At 35.3% G+C, this 23,542-nt stretch overlaps 1 protein-coding gene across 2 annotated transcripts in view; it reads left to right on the top strand.

The window, feature by feature from the left end:
* Positions 1 to 23,542, top strand: part of LOC150092988 (nuclear receptor 2C2-associated protein) — a 142,911-nt gene that overhangs the window by 17,556 nt on the left and 101,813 nt on the right. Inside the window, exons 1-2 of one of the 2 annotated variants that reach the window (XM_090414121.1) lie at positions 12,781 to 12,899; positions 20,578 to 20,744. The gene's annotated coding sequence lies outside the window, so the exon portion shown is untranslated. Of the gene's footprint in view, positions 1 to 12,780; positions 12,900 to 20,577; positions 20,745 to 23,542 lie in introns of those variants that run through there. The other variant, XM_090414120.1, reaches the window with a different exon arrangement.

The raw sequence follows: 23,542 nt of genomic DNA, 5'->3' as shown, positions 1-23,542 counted from the left end.
ATGTTGTTTCCCTGACGATGTCTCAGTGATTGAGATGAAATATAGGAGTGATTAAACGTTGTCTGATTATTTATATGTGCTGTATTTATTTCATTCAACCCCATAATGAGTGAAAAAAATGTCGAATATTTCATCAAAATCAGTCTAGCCATAGGCCTGCGGACGAACAGACATGTTGATTGATAAGTGCTTACTCACTGTTGCAAAACATCTTGCTTTATGTTGAAAGGCATATTCCGAAAATAATCACGTGAAAACAAACTTTTGTTTTCACGTTAAAATATTTGAAACGAAAGAAACAGCAGCATTAAATTACAGCCATTGCATAATTAAACAATTAGCTGCATTTCAGCTGTTTCATTCACATGACGTATTATTAAGATTGAATACATAAATGTACATCGTATTGGGTATGATTCTAAATTGCCTTGATTTTCATTTACATTGCTTCCATCTGAGGCAGTTAATGTCACTGACGGTTTCTTATGCTTTTTTCCCCTTTTTTATTTATTATTTTATAATAAGAATAAATGTTCGTATCTTCTGGAAGAAGATAAAGCCAACTTTTCAGTATTTTCTTCCTTTAATAAGCTAGATTATGGAGACTTTTATCCGATTAACTTAATTTTTAATATTCTGTTAATTAAAACAATTTTATAGCTTCTCTCTCTCTCTCTCTCTCTCTCTCTCTCTCTCTCTCTCTCTCTCTCGCCGTTTCTCTGTAATGGAAGATTTACGAAAGATGAAAGCTAACATTAATTTTGAGGCTACACCAGACATGAACTCGCTGTTTCCATCGGATTATAAAGGATAAATTCCTAAGACTTATTGTTCTAGCTTTTTTAATTTTTATTATCGCTATCGTAAGCTTTCCTGTGACATTTAAGATTACGAAAATGTTTTCTGTAAGGCTTGGATTTAGGTCTGTAGAGATTGTAATTAATCGCTACAGACCTAATAGATTAAGTGCAGATTAAGGTCGTCGTTCTAAATTAGTTCACATTAATGTATAATCTTGTTATTTTCTAATTTTATTAATTTTCTAATAACTAACTTAAAACCTGTCGAGAGACGAGTATGTGTAATGATATTAAAAAATTCTGTTTATTTTAAAACGTGTGCCCTTCTTTCCTCATTCTTTCTTTTATGATTTTTGTTTGCGATAATCCCATATATGAGAGGTTTGAGTAACCTACACGTTAGTACTTTCTTTTAAGGTTACGGTGATCAGCACTCATATTTGTAAATTTAGGGACACAAAAACACACGTGTTGAACAGATTATTTTATTAATTAATAATAAAATAAAACTTGACGTTTCGACCCCTGTATCGAGGTCATCATCGGAAGAATACAAGTGTATAAGGAACCAAGCTACATGCTCATGCCCTGTATACCGGTAAACTAAATCTACGTAGTTAATTAATCCTTTTCCCTGGCCTGACCTTTAGTGATTAAAAAAAAAAATAAAATAAAATAAAAATAAAAAATTAAATAAATAAAAAATAAAAAAACCCTCAAAAATAATAATAAATAAATACAACTACAATAAACTGCTAAAGTCCTCATGCATTAATATTCTTCTGGATAGTTCTGATTGTTATAATATGATTTCTTTCAGTTGCAGTTGAATGTTACAAACACTTCACCAGGTTGTCTTCTTGTAGTGGGATTTTTCTAAGGCTAGTTTAGGATGTTTTACAGGTTGTAGATGGGTCCTCCACATTCTTGAAATGGTTAGGCCATCATTTTTGTGAGATTTGGGTTTTGTTTGAGCATTTCACATGACTCTTTAAATTTTCTCTCAAACCAGGTTTTGGTGCCATCTACAACCTGTATAACAACCTAAACTAGCCATAGAAAAATCCCACTACAAGAAGACAACCTGGTGAAGTGTTTGTAACATTCAACAGCAATTGAAAGAAATCATATTATAACAATCAGAATTATCCAGAAGAATATTAATACATGAGGACTTTAGCAGTTTATTGTAGTTGTATTTATTTATTTATTTTATTATTATTATTTATTTTTTAATCACTAGAGGTCAGGATAGGGAAAAGGATTAATTAACTACGTAGATTTAGTTTACCGGTATACAGGGCATGGGCATTTAGCTTGGTTCCTTATTTTATTAGTATTAGTAATTTTATTAGTAATTAATAAAATAATCTGTTCAACACGTGTGTTTTTGTGTCCCTAAATTTACAAATATGACTACACGTTAGTACCTGGGAAGAACTGGGTTTAAGTCCTGTCTAGTACTCGAAGAGCATTTTTTTTTTTTAAATAATTTTTTAGGACTCAAGACGAGTCGGTCCCGAGATGGAAGTTTTTTTTTTCATTGTATTTGTTAGTTTAATTGGCATCATTTGTAGATTCATTAGTTGCAGTTTTGCTGTCCCTAAATAGCAAAGTTGCTTTGCTTGTCTACGGTGCAATTTTATGAACTTAATTTACCCCGGAGTATTTGGAATTCTGTCGTATATCTGTTATTGTTTTTTCTAATATCGAAATAAAAATATCATGGATTCATTTTTTTAATGGAAGTGTGGGTTCTTCTTGAGTGTTCTGCAATTGAGCAGGTTCTTCTTTTAGTAGCAAGAACTTTCCTTCCACTCTCTTCTGTTCTGAGCCTTCTCTTTCAAGGTGTGTACTTGTCTCCGTTCAGCATGTCTTCTAGCATTGTTTTCCTTACTCTTCCTGTGGGTCTTTTTTCGTCTATTTTCCCTTCGATGGCATCTCTGATGATTCCATTCCCTCTCAGAATGTTCGATCCGGTTTCCCTTGCTTCTTTTTATCCTCCTTAACAGACTTCTTTCTTCTTCTACTCTTTTTAAAGCCTCTTCATTAGTTATTTTATCTCTCCATTTGATTTTTTCCATCCTTCTCCAAATCCACATCTCAAAGCTTTCCAAAATCTTAATTTCTTCTTTCTTAAAATGTCCAGGTTTCAGCTGCATAGAGAGCAACACTCCACAAATAACATTTTATTAGTCTTTTCTTTAGGTTTCTATCCATTTTACTTCTGAATAAATTCCATTTTCTATTAAATGCATCTCTTCCCTTCGCTATTCTTGATTTATGTCACTTTTACATCTTCCATCACTGCTAATAACATTTCCTAGATATTTAAATGTCTTTACTTGATTCAGTTTTTCCCCCAATTATTCTGATATCCATATTTGCCTCTTTCCTTGCTATATTCATTACCTTTTGTTTTTCTGATGTTAATTTTCTTCTTTCATTTCATAATTGATATTATGAAATGAAATTTAGCATCAGGATTCCCGCAATCTGTTCACCAGATGTTGTAGTCCTGTTTCAGTATTTGATAGTAATGCCTTGTCCTCTACCTGTCTGATTGCAAATATCTGTCTACCTCCAATCTTTATTCCTTCTTCTGAATTCTCCAGTGCTTCTTTTAACATTGCTTCGGAATACATGTTAAACAAAATTGGTGACAGAGAACAGCCTTGTCTTACTCCTCATCCAATGATACCTGGTGGGTTAGGTAATAATTAGTAATAATTTACACATACTATTACTTAATTCATACATACATTACATAAGCCTTTTTTTTTTCTATATTTCAATCTGGAAAAGTTGGGAATAAAATCAATTTTTAAAATGTTTTGTTGAATTGCTTACTAAACTCAAATCACCCGAATCGCTTCACACCATTTTAACACCTTATGTACAAGAAATTTCTGAACGTGCAGCGAAAATTTTAAAACTTCTGAACATTTTTCTGGTCTTTCATCCTATCAGAAAAATCTTGACCTTGGTCTCATCTTCTAAGGACAAGCTTCCTCCGCGTTTTGTGGGTGTTCACCTGATTCCTTGCTTTTGTGGTTTATCTCATTATGCACAATCCCGAAGCCAATCGGCTTTGGCTTCGGGATGAAAATTCCGAGTTTCTGGGAGGGAAAAATCCTCCACCATATTGCGAACGACTAACTCACCTTCAGGCGAAATACCCTTATATTCTTCGTGATCTACACGATATTTGAACCCAGGTCTCCAGCCTATTTATTCATTTAAAACTTAACAAATGAATATTTGCCAGTTTATCTAACACAATGTTGTTAAATCCAATGAATACCTTCCTTCTTTTTTTTTTCTTTTGTGTGATTAATTTTCTTTGACATACCTGCCAAAAGTTTGCATAATAGTTCGTAAGCAGTCCTGCCTTAGTTTAGATCTTATTCATTTGTAAGTTGTCGATTTTTTTCTGTTTTCATTTTTTTTTTTTTTTTTAAACCAAGAACACTCAAGTGCACTTCACGGGAAACTTGTGCATTATTGTTAGCATTTCGACGTTTAAATTAAGGCCACAAAGAACCACCTGGAGAGAAAATAAAAATAGTATATTACTGTGTCTGCTTTGAATGTTCAATTCTTATGACTCTTTGCAAACTGCAATTTTCTTTCAACGATGTAGGGAGAGTACATGCAAGTTCCTTTGCCTGCCTTGTGATTGATGATGGTGACGTTGATTACCAGCCATTTACAGCTAGCTCTGAAGCCGCCATACAAATCTAGAGAAGGCGGCACGATGGGAGGAATGGCTGGAGAACAAATCAATAATGAGTCTATTGTATCCAAACACAGCTGATAAATGACAGACGTTGATGTTTGTTTTATTATCGCACGTCATAGTCCTGTATTTCCCGAGCTGCACCATCAGCTACCAGAGTACATTATACTCGCTGCTTTTCTCGTGATAGAATAAGCCTTTACGTGATAGCAGGCTAGCAAGCACATATAGCTACATCTCTAAACAATGCATTTAGATAGGTTTATATGCAACATTCACATATCGACTGTAATCATTGAGCTCTTATCATAGGCAGGTGGTAGTGGACATAACACACCAACTTTTATTTATTTATTTATTTTTTTGTTTGCAATATTCAACTCACTCACGATAACGTTTCTTTTCGACATAGTTTCATTTCTAACTTTATCAATTTATTCTGTTTTCTAAAGGGCTGTTTTCTTATACCGAGGTCTGATTGAACGTGTACTTTTCTCCATAGCTTCTATCGTCTTTTTTGTTCTTTTTTTTTATATATATATTTATGTCAACCAAATATCTTATTTTGGATAAAGAAAAGGGAAAAGATTTCGCATTTCCTGCCTCTACGCGTTCTAATAAATTGCACTTTAGATAGGGGAGAAAAATTCATCTTCTGTTTACGGCAGTCGACCATTTCTTTGTTTCTGGCATCGCAATTGGTCCCATAGCTATCATATTTTTTTACAAAATATTTTTATTGCAACTTCAACTACAAAAGGTGGAAAATCTTATAGTATTCCACTACCATCACTAACCACGGATTAGTCAGACAATAGAAAACTGCTGACATTTGTTTTAAATTACAATTTCTAGGATATTGGTAGAGTTTATTCCACAGGATAGAAATAAGAGCGATGCACAATACAGTAAATTCGTTTTATTTATCTGCCTCAGATTAAACTGAGCATAGACGTTCGCTGTCATGTTCGAAACTAAGCGTCTGAATTTTATAATTATAATTTAATTTCCATTGTAAGAGCTTTCTATCGCTTTTTTTTTTTTATTGATTTTTCTTTTATTGTACCGGAGGAAATGTCCTGTTTGAGATAAATCCGTCTAGGATGTAAAGGAGCTTAGTAACGACGTTTCAAGTTAAGGTGGGTTAGCCCATCCCATTCGAAGGGTACAGGATTTTTTCTTCCCTGGTTCTAGAAAACAAATCAACCACAGCAGTTAATTGACACATGCACTATTTCAATGTAATACTGAATAACAGACACCAGAGAAAATATCACTACGCCTTTTTGGTTGCGGAAGGCTATGCATTCGTTCAGAGGTTTCCGAAGGTTTCTATATACATTATGAAAGTTTATCTCATCTTCATTATACCCTCTTTTACCTTGCGGTGTCGTGGGTTTATCAATCATCGGACCTTAAGCCGTTCCCAGGGATAAGGTGGTCAGCCCTACTCCCCACTGTATCCTATGTCCTGTAGTGTTGAATTCTCAAAGCCAGTTTGCCTGCTTTGCGGGATGAAAAACCCGAGGATAAACTGGGGAAAAACCCTACTGTCCACGTCCGGTTAACTTGGCTATGGTTGAGGAAGATCCTTCAGCTCCTCACGTCACCGACGTGAATCGAACCTAGGACACTCCTTCCCCAGGTATATGGTTGCGAAGCTCAAAGCTACTAGGCTAACCGCGCGGACGCGAAAATTTATAATAAATATTATTATTATTATTATGTGACACCTCCAGGGAGTCCAAAGACTCATCGAGGGAGAGTGTGCTAACAGCATCGAACGATACCCTTCCAACTACTAACCGCGCTCAAACTTGCTTAACTTTTTGCGGATGCCATTAGTGGCAGAGGCTCTACCAATCGACCAACATTTAATTAATATAAAATATTAATTAAATGTTGTTAATTATATTTATCGTATATAAGTGAAATTAAAATAGAGCTTATAAGATGCTAGACGATCGTTTTCTCGAAAAATTTACTAAGTTTGTATTTAGTTTGAAAATGTTTAGTATGATACGATTAGTATAGGTTTGTTGGGTATTCTTGACTTAATATATCAATGCATGATTCATGCTGTAACCATTCATCATTACCGATCAGTTATTTTTATATTTTTATTTTATTATTATTTTTTGTTGATTTGTTATAACGCTACTTAACATATCTCTTCAGCTTTTCTCATCCCGGCCAAAAATCTGTTCATTACTACTATTCACAACAGAACCGGAGTCGCCCTATAGCTTAGTCGATATAGACGAAACCCTCTGGTTGGAAAGCTGAGTTCAATTCTCACTTTTGACACGAAAAGGCAAACTGGCCAGTGACTACACATATATACCAATATAAAACATTTCGGAGAATGATGGTAGTCTCCGGCGAGGAAGTAGTAATTTCTTACCAACACCTCGTCTCGGATCCAAATGGTATTCTGGATACTCCCATACGTCAATAACAATATAACTCAAAATATATGTATAAAAATGTGTACGTGATCCTCCTATGTACTTTATTGGGTATAGGGAAAAATAAAACTTCAATGATTATGCACTGTTAATTTTCGAAAGAAAACCCAGAGGACAATTTGACAGTGTCTCGTCCCTTGAAATAAAATTTCCATAGCCGAAAATGAATCATAATTAGCATATACGATGAAAGGAAAGTAAACCTTAATATATTTGGCTCATTTTTGGCTACAAATTACAGAAACTACTGTTCTATAGTTCTTTCCTCCCTAAAAGTTGGTAAAGGAGGCCCATTCCTTCACCAAAATGGCAGACAATTCTGTATTGAAGTTGAACGTCTTGCTCTAGACTGACTTCTGACTCCTCCAAAAGATGTTCAATAACGGCTTCAGTCTGGATTCTGTCTGACTAGCCTAACTTTTGCATTCTCATTTCCTCACTCACCATAGCTTGCATTATGGCCATTTGATCTACGGTGCATTAGTACCGTGGATGAACTAAGAGTTAGATAAACTAGGAATCTTGCTTTAGAGACCAAACGTGGAACGTTATAAAGCCACTTCAGTCCTCCAATAAGCAGGATGTGTTGATGGTAATGAAAATCATCTTTCTAAAATCATTCACAAGCATGGCATTGTCGAGCGAAATTCGAATTCACATCTTTGTAGGCTCCATTCACTTGGTCCTTGTTCGGAATTACGACCGAAGCATCTAAGACTATGAGGTCGGTTTATTATGTTAATTGCATATATTACCTGGTAAGTTCAACAACAGAATTACCCAATGGGGAAAAAAAAAAAACGAGTTTCCGGTCCTTAGCGTCCTAGATCCACTTGTTCAATCAAGCCAGTGATCTCTGGTGTATCATGTTCATATTCATGTAGGTCTTTTTTCCTAAAAGCTTCTTCTTAGGTGGCATTTTCGTATTGAAGGTTCGCAGTTATGAATCTATCCATAATACAACAGTGGGGCACCAAGAACCAAGTGCAGGGGGAAAGTTTTGTTGGCCGAGTGGTTAGCGTATCTGCTCTCCAGCTAAAAGGCCGCGGGTTCGAATCCCGCCGTGAGCATGGATGTTTATGATTGTCTGTGAAAATACTGGTAGTGGTGGGCGGCGTAGATAGTTGTGGTTGGTGGAGATGGAAACTTGTGTAGATGCCCTCCCTCGATGAGTCTTTGGACTCCCTGGAGGTGTTATGTAATAATAATAATATATTTTTTACTGTAGATCCATGTGTATATACGAGACCGGTTTGCCTGTTCTGAGGGACAAAAAACCTGAGTTTCCGGGTGACAAAAAACCCTCTACCTCCGTATGAGACCGTCTAACTCACCTTTAGTCGAAAGAGACCAGATAAAGTATCCTCACGTCATGGACGAGAATCGAACCCAGGTCTTTCCGACCAAAGAGCTTCGTCTATACCAACCGAGCTACAGAGGCTCTCTAAAATCTTCACATCATAGAATTCTCCTGGATGAACGTTTTAGCGTTCATTCTTCTTGGTCTTTTCAAGGGATTGCAGTCCAAATCAGAAAAACCATTCCCTACGCCAGAACACTATAGTTCGCCCACCGATTAGAGGTCCCTCGACACTTCTGCGCATGTCAGAAAAAGGAGATTCCATTCCGATAATAGCGGTAATCAATCTGTTCTTCTGGGATGTGTTTGTTTATTATTACAGGTCGGAAAATTTAGCTTTTCTTTTACGAACATTGTATTTTTTAAAGTGTAACTATTTTGTTTGTATAACAGTTGGAAAAATGTACGTAGAGTATTAACAAAATTAAAAAGGGTATAGCATAAAACAAAAATTTAACTAAGTTTATTTTTAAGAAAGTTTTCTATAAAATAAAAAGAATTATACAGAAAAACAGAATTTTTTTCAAATGAACTTAGATATTCTAAACTTACAGTTGAGAGAACTGAGACACTTTAATGTCCTAAACCGATTAATTATTTATGACTTGTTGTGACTCTTTTAACAAACCCATGCAAAAAAAGGTTGGAAAAAATACCATTATCAAATCCTTTTAATCTGAATCGGTGTCCGAATCGCCATCACTTTCACTTAAACTGATCACCAAAGGTTCGCATAATTCTTCGATAATTCCGTCTCTGTCCCAATACATCTTTTCCAATGAGGTGACATGAAAGCAATATTTTCCCCAGTTTTGAACTGTAATACTGTACTTTCAATCGCCTGTTCGAAAAGCTTAAAAAGTTTCGACCTTCAATATCTCCAGTTACGTTGCGATGGCGAATCAAACTTTTCACCTCTGCCCAAACATACTCAATAGTATTAATATCGCAATGATATGGTGGTAGCCTCAAAGCTAGAAATCCATGCTCTTTGAGCATCGTGTCGAATTTAAATAGTTTAGTTGTGGGCGAGTTTCTTTTGACCAAATTAAGCAATTCAATTTTTCGCATATCTGGGGAATGAGAAATGTTATTTGCAGAGATCCAATCCATAAGAACTTGCTTCTTATTAGACCAATTTGGAACTTTGTTTGATCGAATAGAGTGATATGAAGCGTTATCACTTATAACAACAGCATTTTTAGGAATGTTTGGAATCAGTTTTTCTTCTGCCCACTTTTCGAAGATCGTAGAATTCATTTGCCTATGATAATTGGCTTTGTATAGTAAGTTTGAATTCGGTAAGAAAAACCATTTCTCCACCCGCACACAAAATTATTATGCGCTACGAGGCATTTCCGGTTTGTAGCACTCCACATTCTTCTTTAGACTGCCAACATTTTCCATAATTTAAATTACTATCAATCCAAGTTTCATCTAGATACAAAATCGGTTTTTCCCCCCTCCCTGAAACGTCTTATTGCTCTCAAATACTGCGTTCTAGATAAAACAATGTCACTTCGCTCCATGATAAGTTTCCTTTCATTCTGGGACTTTTTAAAACAAAATCCGATTTCATGAAGTATTTTCCTTAAAGTTTCTCTTTTCTAAGGAAAATTAATTTTTTCCTTAAGCACAGGAATCAATTTCGGAACAGTTGGCACTCTTTTCTCGACCACGTAAAATTCGTGAATAGTTCTTCTTATAACGTCTACATCAAAATCATTCAAAGCTACGGTTTCGATGGTTTTCTTTCTCTGGCGCTTTTTTTTTTTTAGAAGATTTAAAATTTGGCTTACCTTCACCTTTTGATTCCCTACGAATTCTTTTAACAGTCGACCCCGATACGCCCGCAATTGCACTTGCACGTTTTATGACTTGAGAAAGGGGAACAAGGAGACGATTCTTTTTCGCAAAATGTCAGCACATTATTCAATATTCTTTTGCAAGAGTTATTGAAACGTTTAACAACAGAACTTGTTGACTGTACTGGATCCATCATACAAATTAATAAAAAAAAAAAAAAAAAAAAAAAGCAAAAAACGACAACAAAAATCAAGCTAGTACTAGTACAGCGACAGACAAGAAAGCACGTGATTTCGCATGTTGACGACCAATTCGTACATCCTTCATTTCTTTCTCCCCTTCAGCATGAATCGACTATTCTTGGCAAAATGCCAAGGAGAGATCTACAAACGGTGGGCGAACTATACTAGTATGTCACTTATTGATGGTAAGTTATGATATAATTAACTATATAATTATAAATTGTGCAAATAACGATACAATAATATTTTCTGTATCCAAACACATCATTTGATTTGAAGAGTGTATCATTGTTACTCCATACAGCAACTTACTGTCTACTTCATAATCGCTCCTAACTCAGCACAATGCAAGTCACCATTACTTGTGATGCTGACTAGTCTGTAGGCCGCATCCCTTCCTTGTAAACCGAGGGTGTTCTGGCCCAAACACTTACAACTGATGATGATGCGTTATGGCTCTGTCGATAGAATCTACCGATGGACAGCCATTTCTTAATCCATTTTTCAACGGATTAAGGCAATGGGACAGGAATAAATAACCCTTATAGAAACGTTTAAATACATGTGGTGGAATATGTGAATTTATTTGATGAGATAAACTTATGAAATTACAGGATTACTATAATTACAATCGGTTGATGTAAGAGCGCTTCACATGATTCCTTCAATAACTTTTCAACCTTTTAAGAACTATATGGTTAAAGAGTCATTTAATTCATGATCACTAATCAAACCATCGTTGGCAAAGCTTTCCATGTTTACGAGCGAATGCGATTGGTGTATTATTCTCGTCTTACCCCTGCAGATAACCAATCTGTCCATAATAATTTAAACTGAACCAGTGATACTCGAAACTCCTTGAAGAGACCAGGGATGGATTTTGTCTTTTATGTAGACAAAAAGAAGCATGCTTGTTTCTTAATCTTTGAAAATAAAGTGGAATGATTAAACTTAAGGGCAGCTTTCCGAGAAATTCATTTTCTACTCGAGATTAAAAAGTTTAATTGTAACTGATCTGTTTTTTTAAAACATTTTCTTTTCACCCGCAGACCACTGACTCACACTAAATTTATTTCTGAAATGCAAACCCGTTGATAATGTTAGTTTTTTTTTTTTTTTTTTATTAAGTAAATAGAGAACTTCCTTTTTTAGTCACTAACTGTTTCATGAGGTTCCAAAACCTTCAAATGTCTGACGACCATTTAACCTCTTCTGAGATTTCGAAGGTTTCATTGAGATATATAGCCAATCAATCATTGCAGTGAAAAGAACTGGCAGATGTGAAGATTTATGAAAATAAAAATACTGTTAAATATCCCTTAAAGAATCTTGTAAGATGCTGCGTTCTCACTGAATCACTAGTCAGCAATTTTACGCGGTAAAAAAAAATCAGCTAGATCTAGCAAGAAAATTGCTACATTAGCAACGTTGCCACATGAACATATGACAGTCTTCTGTACTGTCACGTAGTTCCAAAATAATTTTTAATTAGCAGCCATATTCAGTACAAAAGTTCCGAAAACACCAACGTACCGATCTTTGCTCAAATCTGCATTAATTGTTGGGATGTTGGAGATTACGAGATATTTAAATATCAATCCCATACATGCGAGGTCGCAGAGCTTAAATTACGTTTTAGGGCTGGGGAAATACACGCTTCATAAAAACAGATATCCCTTAAATCATCTATGAAGTGCACAAATGCATGTGCAATATTTTATGTTTGGTAACATTTGTTGGTCGTATAGCATCGGAAAAATCGCAATTCAGTTGCTTGATCTGATGTTAAATTAACACTCCTTGTAGTTGATGTAATTTCCACGTAACAGGTTAGTCTGCATTAAAAAAAAAAGTTTATCCAGCTCTCATTGTACTCATCTATGGGAGGCTGATTAACGACAAATCTGGATACGTATTTAAGAATTATATTAAATGCTACGACTAGCGCCGTAATTAGAATTTAATGAACAGGATACACACTCAGAGCGCAGCAATGCTGGAAGCTCAGGTTCTACAAAATACAGCCAATATATGCGTCCTAAGCGCAGCAAAATCTAGAGTTCCACAATTTATACAAAATTATATGAAAAACAAAACTATTTTTGTTATAAAAAGATAAAAAAATTGTTATAAATTTTTGTGTTAATCTTCATTACTGTATTTTTTATTTATTTTATTTCATTATTATTTTTTGAAGAAACAATATCTGATTAAAAAGTAAAAACAAAAACGTATTCTTTAGTTGAAGGAGATATTTAATTAATAATACTCGACCCAGATGCAAAAATGTGCAGGGGGCGCCTAAATAGCACGTTTCTTCGTGTTACTGAAATGGCTACAGCTATCAGTTCGCAAAAACTGAAAGAAATTAATAGCCGCTATATTTCTTTTGAAAGTGCTTACGTACCATAAAAGAGCAGTTACGGATTAGTTTGAAGAACCATCGAGATTACATGTTCGAGTCACTATTCTCGAAATTGGGAGGTGAGGATAACAAACTGTGGCATTTGAGTATTATCATTAGCGCACTGTATGCAAATAACAGTCGCAGTGTATTTTTTTTTATGGTTACGTAATATTGTTTACGAATGATTCCATCAGTTAATTATATTTTCCCCCCGTATTATAATTCTCTTATAGTTAGAAGATTTCCTCTATTTTAATATGATAATCATCGAAACTGGCTGAACAGCAATGAAATGAGACTGAATTAAAATTCTTTGACATTTTTAAAGCTAAAAAAAAAAAAAAGAATTTAAAGAAAATCTTGTATAATAAATGCTTTTTTTGTTGTTGTTTTTCTTTTACAAACATAAGCTATCTTTTTTTTTTTTTTTTTTACTAAAATTGAAGTGAAGTATATTTTTTATATTACGCGACAACTGATCCCTGTTCGACACTATTGTGCGATGTGTTGGTAAATAGTGTCGATAACGTCCTGCCCTTTCTACCTTTAAGGTGAAACAGAGTTGTGCTCGCCGAGCAAATTACGTGCACCGCTTTCAAAGCCGATCTGCCGTACATCTCTATCTTCACCTGTCTGACATCCGATTCTACATTAGCCAAACTCTAACTTTTCATTTTCCTACACTTACCTCTCTCTCTTCCTCCCTCAACCCCCCCCCCGCCTCTTCCATACTGCTACTGCAATCTGTTCTGCTCCGCCGCTCTGGCGGCAGCGGTGTCATCCGTTGCTGCAAGCTCCTCCACTCTAACCTCCAATGGCCTAATGCAAAAATCAATAGCTGCCACATCCGATGGCTCTTGGATGATGAAGATCACTCGTGTTCCTGATAAGGAGGGAGGTATCCTAGCAACGGCTCTCTATTCTGAAAACTAAAAGAGGAAAAGTTGGTTGCAGAAGATAGACCAGATTCTCGGTAAACGCTATTTTATTTCAGCCGGTGTAATTTAAAGTAGAGACTTTCATATAGAAGGTGGCCTGAGAGAGAGAGCCGAGGTGGGGGAGAGAAGGTAAAGAGGGTGGAGGGAAAAAACACCGAAACTGGGGGCTGTGTTATAGATGCTTGCGGTTGTACAAAGCCTTGTATTCTCCGTGCCTGAGGCACACATGTTCTAAGTACTTTTAAGTTTTAAGTACTCTACTAGGCTCTTCACACAACGTGTTTGTATTTAATACACGGTAACAAAGTTGATTGAAAATGAATAAGATATCTTCAGTTGAGTTTATACACTTTAAAAGCTTTTGTTGTAAGTACTGTAATCTTTTCATCTTTTCTCTGACTACAAAACTTACTTCAATAATTTTTTTTTCTTAAAGTAACATGGAACGAGATCTACCTTTCAAGTGATATGCCATTGAAGCTTATGACAGTTGCTTTATATATATATAAAAAAAAAGCATTCATTGGAATATTGCCAAAAGTACTACTTTGGCAATATTTCCTCATAATCTTACGAAATAAAAGAAGTACATAATACAAACTTAGTACTTTGATCATCAAGAAGTAGATGGTGAGTTACGTAAATCTCCTTACACGATCATCAATCATTAAATACTGTGGTGAATAAAAGAAAACCTTATTCACCAACTACTGAAATTCAACTACGCTAAACTTTGCACAAAATAGGTTGATTATTAAACTCTGTCATTAAGAACTCATGAAAAGGAAGAAAAAAAAACCCAAAAAAGTTCCTTTGAGATAAATCATTTCCTTTCTTTTAAATTGTGGTTCCAAATAACTCGAGCTTACCTTGGAAACAAGCCAAAACTAAGGCTCCTTCGAACGACTGGGCTTATTCAGACAGTATCTACAAGACTTAACTGTGCAGGAGTTCGTAGACTTTTTTTCATTCATTTTTTTTCCTTTTATAGGTAAAATATTTCCTTCCAGAACTCTCGTAGATTTTCATATTGTTCGTAATCTAATTTTAGACACTTTCTGTTGCCTGCTTCAGGATCTGCATTTCCAAAAGAAAGTTATAGATTTGTTTGTTATTTAAATCGAAAATAGGACTTATTATATTAAATTCTCTTCTGGAGTCAATGACTCATTGAGAGAGAGAGAGAGAGAGAGAGAGAGAGAGGGGGGTTATACCATTAACAATTTCATAAGAAATATACATTATATTATATTATATTACATTATCATATTATTATAATCTCATATAATTATTATAATAGTATTGCTTCTTCGTTTAAAGTATTTGGTTGGTCAGCATCATCTACAGTTTCAACTCTCCAGAACTGAGTATTCAATGGTCTCTCTTAACTACTAGTATTAATTGTGGAAATATAGAGTTTTGCAGTTTTCCTTTCTCTTTTTTGAAATTTCGTAAGAGCCATCTGCCGATTTGAAAGAAGTGAAATATACTTTGCAAACGGATACAATTTGACACCTGCTCGAATCGCTTAACTCAATATTTTATATTCCTTTTTCAAATGTAGCCGTTGAAAAATGAAAACAATTATATTTGCATTACATTTTTCAATGAAGTCTGAAAAACAGTATGCATTTCAGAAATATGTAGAGAAAATTTTAAAAATTCAGTGTCATCTTAATATTTATAGACGATCCCTAAATTTTCAAACTCCTTGTGCGGCAAACCATGTTTCTTGAATATTTTCAATCTCTCCAAATTTATAGCCTTTCAAATATTTTTTAGCCTCGTGGAAGGAGCGGAATATTCCCGTGAAGGTAGATCCACAAATATAGAGTTGTATTTTTGCGATGTTCTCTTTTCAGGTTGCTTCTGCTAGTAAAGTTCACACGATGTTTGTTAAAACATCCTTCAATCGTTCAGATCTTCGGTTAAAACTCAGTCATACGAACCTGTGGGAATTCCAACCTCTTCAGCTATCTTGCTTGTAGCTAATCTTCAATTTCTTTTCCTTTTTTTTCGAATTAAATTGTGTACGTTTTCCACAATTTCGTCATTTCTTGACGTTAACGTACAGAGAACAGATCACTTTCGATCAAAGTTTTTAATCTTTTTTAAATCGACGGAGTCGGTGACGTAACTACGACCCTGCGTAACTTATCCCGCCAACAAGCTTTTGTTGGATGTCCCTAGACACTTGGAGAATTTTTTATGAATCCCTTGAGCCTTCGTTGGGCTCACCTAATCTCTTGGATGCACTCTTGCATTTCATAGTATGAGTAGTTACGCAACCGGAACCAATCAAACACTTCTGTATATCTCGTAGTAGCGTCTCCATAATGTTTTAATAGTCACATTGCCAATTATAAAACAAAACTCATCTAAACATGTTTCTACTTGCGTACGTTATTTTTAGAACGAAACTAAGCAAGTTTAGTTGTATTGGTTAGTTGACCACATCAGACGGCATCGCTCGCTGCATTTGCTAAACTTATGTTTTGCTGACATAATAACTAGCACTCTGAAAACGGCATATACATTCTATTTGGATATTTTTGAGTACTTGTTTCTAATTAAGGTCGAAGCAAATAAGACTTTGAGGCCATTATGTTATGTCTGTTTGATGTGGATGTTCTTCCGGCTGGTTTGTGTAATGAAAAAAAAAATCAAGTTTCTAGGCGAATAATCCTTCATCTACGAATGAGACTGGATAACTCACCTTTTGGTGAAAAGCCCTTATAAAGATTGGGGTACTAAGGTGAGAATTCGAACCCGACACTTCCTAACCAAAGGGAAAATGAAACGATACCAACTGAGCTACCGAGACTCTGGATACTTTTGGAACATGACGTTGCCATCCATAGCGCTAGGTCTTCTGAAGAAAAACGTTATAAGTTCGATTTTGGTTGTCAATGAGGGACTTTTCTCTAAACCTCTTCTACCAGTTCCCGAGTTAGTTGATCGATGGCATGGATAAGTAGGTTTTTTTCTCTCGGAACTCTGGGTTTTGATTCAGAAAATCGACTATTTCAGACAATAATATACGGTGGTGTTGGGGTTGAGGATTACGTGATAACAACAGTTGTCTGTCATCCTGTTCGGATGCCAATTAAAAATCATTCATAGCATAGTTATCTGTTATTGGATGCCCACCTATTTTCAAAATTTAGTTACGGCTAAATGTCCTCGCCTTCGCCATTTTTTTTTGGGGGGGGAGAGGCGATACCGGATTTATTTTTTATTTATTTATCTTATATGACACTTTATGACGGGATGGAGAATGACATTATATAAAATTTGAAAAAAATATATGGAGCCTCTTCCTCAACAATGGGTATATTTATCATAAAACACAGAATAATTGTCTTTTTTTTTTTTTTTATAGTTGAGTCACTAGATAGTAGGCATAATTTTTATGAATATGGTGATGTGCTGTTACTCTGAAAGCAGTTGCCACTATTATGCCTTACAGGAATATTTACACAAGGCGGCCACAGCTGCGAGGACTCACGGATCATGACATATCGTGCAAAGTATATTCTACACCATTTTCACGGTAGTTCCTTCAGTCACGCTGTCTACGTAAAACGCATGATGGATGGCCATTCTATTATAGATGTACCTCATTTATTCGGTTTTAGTACCTGCAAGCTGTCCTTACTGTCACAGCTGAATATTAGATTATGTAAACCGGAAGACGACTAGAGTATAAAAGCATATACTCTCGAGGGCAAATGCAATGAATTCTTCATGAAAAGAGTGAATCATTAAAAACCCCCGATGGTAGTTGAGTGAGTAAAGAAATTTGTAGGTAGTCAACAACAGAGCGTCAGATTTAATTTTTTTTTTCCCCCTTCCCGGTTTAGAAGGATGGATTTGACAGTCAGTGTGTCTGTGTTCGTTTTATGTGTCATTTCCAAATATAAATCACTAGCTCAGTCAGATAAATCATTCAAGAATGATGTAAATAATTAATAGCTATTCTCGTCTGCTGCAAATGGAAAAACGTAAACAAATTTAAAAATCAAAACAGGAGCAGAAATCGTAAAACAAAATAGTGAAGAGAAAATGGAGGCATGAAGTATTCAAATATACTTTAGAGAAATGCAAAGCCCTTAAAATACTTTGATGTATACGTAAAGTTTCTTCATATGTATTGAAGAAATTTTTGGTGTGTTTTTTTGTTGTATTTTTAAGTGCTTTTTTGTTTGTTTTTTATTTCTTATTTCTATTTTTATTTCCTTGAATATGAAGTGTCGGATTGCATTGTTCACAATCTTCAATACAGTGCAAACAGATTAGTGCTAATCATTAATTTCATGTCATTTTCTTTTGATAATAATTGGGATATATATATTTTTTTTTATTTTTTATTTATTTATTTTTTTCAAAGTATTGCGTAACGGACACAAAGCGTCCCAATTCTGCTTCTTCCACCTCTCAAGAAATACACAGTCCGATATCCAAATAATTTAAATAATTTCATATTCGCATATTTTAATAAGGTAAATTATTTTTTGTACAGAAGTGACTTTGCCAATTACCATACATCCCAGCGATTTTATTATTCGTTTTTACGGTGTCTCACCGCGGAAAACATGTTAAAATTTATGTGGCTATACATTTTTTTCGGTGCTTGCAAACCTGGAAGTCAAAACTGTTTCAATATTTCAATTATTTCGGCATAAGAAAGAAGAATCTCACCTGGCTTCTATCACAAAAAAAAAAAAAAAGACAGAAGGGAATTTATGGAACAAGAGCTTTAAATGGCGTTGAACTCTCTTTGACTTAACTGCTCGAAATTTTGGGCAGCTGCTTCAGAATGTTTTGTTTTCGCATTTCTGATAACAATAGATATGCTATCAGTAATTGGCATCCCGTTACTACTTTAAAGATAGCTTATCTGTATGTCAGAGGCAAAAAAACTATCCTCAAGTGGTTGTAAAGACAGTAGATTAAAAAAAAAAGTTCTGAAGGGAAAATTCCCATTAAGGCAGTAGCCGGAATAATCGCATAGTAAGTACTTAGTGTGTATGGCACTCACTGCAGAGTGGTGCATAAGGTTTATGCTTGATCGGTTATTATAAAAGACACAAGGTTTTTATTCGGCCATTGGAACCATTTATAGTTGAAACAGCAGACGAACTTAGGAGCATCACATCTAAAAAAATACATTTAGCCATATTTTCCTGTCTTATATGCTATTTATTGCACCCTTCCATTTTCTCTTCATATTTTATTTTGTTCCTCTCGCAAATTACTTCTTTCGTCATTCATTGCACGGAAGAAGAATAAAAATACCTTCCCCATTAAATGGTACGGAACCGACACAAGGATGCCGCCCATTGCAAAGCGTGTACTGAGTATTTTTATATACCCTCTCTATGGCGCAATTCCAGCTAGGCCTTTCCGTTAAAAAATAGAAAACACCGTTCAATAATCTCTAACAGTCTCCCAAGCGTGCCACGCGACTCATAATTGATTTTTCTGCCAGCAATTTCCAGCCTAGGTAGGTAGCGTATGCAACGGTGAAGGGGGGGGGGGTTGCAGCGAGACCTCACGAAAGGTTGCAATTCGCGTCACGGAGGCAAAAGAGTGTTCTGCCGCTGTTTCCCAAAAAAAAAAGAATGAAAGTCAAACAGAGAGACAACTTCCCGAAATTTTGAAGCAGATAGTATTCCGCTTCGTTCACTTGCAATCTTAACTGACGGCAGTAAGACCAAAGTATCGACTAATAAAACAGCTTGCTTCTCTGAGACACCCAAGACGGCAATGCATATACATGCCAATATCGATTTTAACGTTAAAAAAAGTGTGTGTGTGTGGGGGGGGGGAACTTAATCGTGTTCTCGGCGCTGCAATATTTGCTTTGCTGTACAGGGATCAATGCAGCGAACGCGAATATTTTACCTCTTCCGTCCCTCCCTGTAGCCGCTGTCTAGCTTTCAATTGCTTTCTTCTTCAGCGATACGCCTCAAGAACTATTGAGCAATCAGTTGCTGTAAGTAACTTGGCGTTTCTTCAGGGAATGCTAACAAAGTTTCTTTAGGACCTGTCAATTTTCCAAGTTAACGGACATTGGATATAAACTCTACGTCGTACACACACATTGATTGGAAAGACCTAGGTTCGAATCTTGTGCAGTCTTTTCAGCAGAAGATAAATTGGATAAACTCTCAGTGAATTAACGTAATTACACAAAATTGCATTTGCGAGGTAGATGAATGTGTTATTGGAATGATCTGCGATTAGTCATGTGCCTCTGTGGAGGAATAACCATATTCTTACACTATAAAACATACACATTTTATTATGTTCATAACGTTATGTTAAGTATACTCATTTAATGTTTTTTATTGTTTTAAGTTTTATTCTCTTGTCGTAATTGCAATCACTGTTAATTGCTTTTCAAGTTCATATTCCATTGAGCAATCTATAATGTTAAAATCTTTCATTTCTGTACCTCGCAATATTTCTATATATGTAATATAAGATGTATATTTATTATTATTGTGTTTTACGGATTTTGCTACTAGACATGTACCGGACATTGACTGCAGCGCCATCAACGCATTAAATAATTATGCTGTGTAAGGAGCAGTTATGTTATGTTAAATATACTCATTTAATGCTTTTTTTTGTTGTTTAAGTTTTATTCTCTTGTAATGGCAATCACTGCTTGTTTTTCAATTTCATATTCCATTGAGTAATAATCTATAATGTCACAAAATCTTTCATTTCTGTACCTCGCAATATTTCTATATATGAAATTTAAGATGTATATTTATTATTATTGTGTTTTTCCGGATTTTGCTACTAGACATTTACCGGACGTTGACTGCAGCGTCATCAACGCATTAAATAATTATGCTAAGGAGCAGACGATAAATTTCCTTAGATAAAACGAGAAATGTTTGTATTCCAAATGGTTCAATGGCTTTGACATTCTATGTGAAATGGAGATCAAGAACTAAAACTGCATTCAAAGTAAGTTTTGTTTTTTGTTGAAAACATTAAGTAGCTACATAGTTTTATTTTTAAATTGCATCTTATGAATCAAGCGTAATGAATGCTACAATAATGGAAACATGTCTTCGTAAAGCAAATTTTAATTACTAAATATAATTTATCAAAGACAAAAACAATTATTTATTGTTTGATGAATAAGTTGGTTTAATTTTTAGTTCCTCAGTTCTTTTCCCCTTCTCTTAACTGACTAGAAAGTCGTGTAAGTACAAAACTGAAGAAAACTTCTTGTCAGGAGCAAAGCATAAGATAAAATTCGATCGCCGAGTACACTGTGAGTTGGTTACGTGATAAACACACACACACGCACGCACACACAGTCGAAAACGTAATCGATATATGTGTGCGTTTCACCACTGCAGACTTACAACGACCGCTAACTTCGATTTTTTTCCCCCTCTTTCTGGAGAAGGTAGCGGAATGAATTCCACATTTCTCGTCCTCTTTTATGTGATTTTTCATGTCTAAGGTGAAGTTTTATCTAGCGGACAATCGTATCAATGTATCATTCCTTACTCTCTCTCTCTCTCTCTCTCTCTCTCTCTCTCTCTCTCTCTCTCTCTCTCTCTCTCTCACACGCATGCCAATACGTTTAGCATCGATATGCCTGCAGAGAATGTTTTACATGTAAAAAGGCCAGGAAAATCCGCATGAATTGAGGTTTTACACTTAAAAGCACCTTCACATCAGCATTGAAAGCGAGGAAAGTTCTATATACTGCAGTGCCCGGAAAACATCTATCCGATCTAGCAGCTCTTATCAGCTAAGAATACCCGGAAAAAAAGGAAGTTAGTCATAATGCTCGTAAAAAGTTCTCTTCCGTGATAAAAACCCAAGTTTACCAAACCAAGCATTTTAGTACCGGACAAAAATATCCATCCATAGCAATTGCTTTTTATTTTATTTATTTATTTTTTTATATTTATTTTCGGCATCACGTATATGTATTTGAATCATGAATAATTATTCTTTCGATTATCGTAAATGGAAAACTATATTCAAATTACTGTATACGATTAATACTGCTCCAGTATTATATATTGTATATACCGAATTGTCTTTATTGTGTGTTGAATATGAGTCAAAGTTATTCTATACCGTGAAAACTCTGATTTTGCATGTCTCGCTTCTCCTTTATCTTTCTCATCCTCTTCTCGGATAAAGGAATTCTTCGAAGTTCTTCCATAGCAAACCCACTAATGAAGGACATTTTTTTTGTTCAGTCCTGCTCGTTGGGATCGAGATTACGAGTCCTGGGCCGCTGATAATGATGGCACAGCTCCCGGCGACTGGCAGCAGACATGCATCTTGCCTTTATCCTTTTTAACTGCACTCTTCCGTCTTGCCAGATGAGGAAGGAGATAATTACAAAATCGATCGCCACCAAAGACTTCAGGAGCTTTCTGTAGCACCGTGAAGAATGCTACATCGACCAGCCATTCTCTAGGAAAGGACGGAGAGATTGGCGTTCGCTCTCAGCAGCCAACATCGGCTTGAAAAGTTTTTGTTAGCTATATTTGGATAAATTAAAATGAAGTATTCCTTCTTTATTATCGTCCTATTTATTAAACTTTACGGTTCTTATGAAGCACGTAATGATGTTGTTGTTCACTGGATCTAGTAATACTAAATACACCCTCCATTGGTTTTATACCCAAGTTAAATAAATTTATATTTCTATGCTAAAAATGAAGTCAAATTCAATAAAATAAATAGCCTGACTTAGCTAAGACAACCCGGAGTTTGCTCTGAGTAAAATATCATTTCACAATGAATTTCCCTATATATGTATAGTAATAATAAAGCTTCCTATCGAATACGAGCATCTTAGTTTTCATACGTTGATCAACGAAAAACATAACATTTAGGTGATTTCCCCCTCACGCAGCATCTCTTTGGCGGAGTGGCGCGAACGACGCAGCCATTTTTAATGCCTAGTTTGAATCCCGTTTAGATTGCGAGAAACTTTTATCAGGTTTTTTCGGCTTATGAGAACACGAACTAAGCGAATGCCTGCATAGCAACGAGAATCTGTTAATGTTCATAGCGGTTGTCCAAGTGGCTTAAAATTCCTTCTTAAAGCACTGAGAAAAAGAGTTTAAGATTAGCATGTAATGTGAGAGCGGGTTTGCCAAGTGCTTATCGTACCTGTTCTTCACTTTTAGGCTTTGAATCTCATAATGTCTGATGTTTGTGGATGTTTTTAGTAATACATGATCGCTATCATTCCGTTACGAGATCACCACTTACATATCAGGGGACTAATGTTGCTTGAAAAAAAAAAAAAAAAAAGTTTGGTCTCTAGAGCATGGTTTACTTGTGTTCATGTTGAATGTGATGAAATTTAGCAAAAGGCCCGGACTTTGAAGAGCCCAAAGAGCACGCCAGCAGCAACAGAATTTTGCAAGTTAAATTTTTGTCATCTGGAACTTTAGAAGGTGAGGGACTCAAAGTAAAAATTATGGAAATTACCTCGTAGGGCTATATTATTAGTGCATCCAACTTCCGCTGCGTCTTTCCATTTCTGTATCGAAAATTAATTTTTTTTTTATTTGTCTAGTTGCAAGAAGATAACCAATATAATTATTAAGGAAATTGTAATTTTAAAATTGAAAGTTTGTATACGTGTTTTCCTCTAAGATACAGTGATTTACCTTAAATGCGGAGATTGTTATTATCTGATGATGTTGCAATTAATATATTGCTCCAAGGCATTTACATTCTTTTACTTTCCAGGAAGTGTTTAAAATGACTCATAT

Source organism: Typopeltis vanoorti, chromosome 24 (genome assembly GCF_054136105.1).
Source record: "Typopeltis vanoorti isolate ZY-2024b chromosome 24, IOZ_Tvanoo_1.0, whole genome shotgun sequence".
Classification (NCBI taxonomy): domain Eukaryota; kingdom Metazoa; phylum Arthropoda; class Arachnida; order Uropygi; family Thelyphonidae; genus Typopeltis; species Typopeltis vanoorti.
Note: the sequence above shows the minus strand (reverse complement) of the source record. Positions and strands in the feature narration are given on the sequence as shown.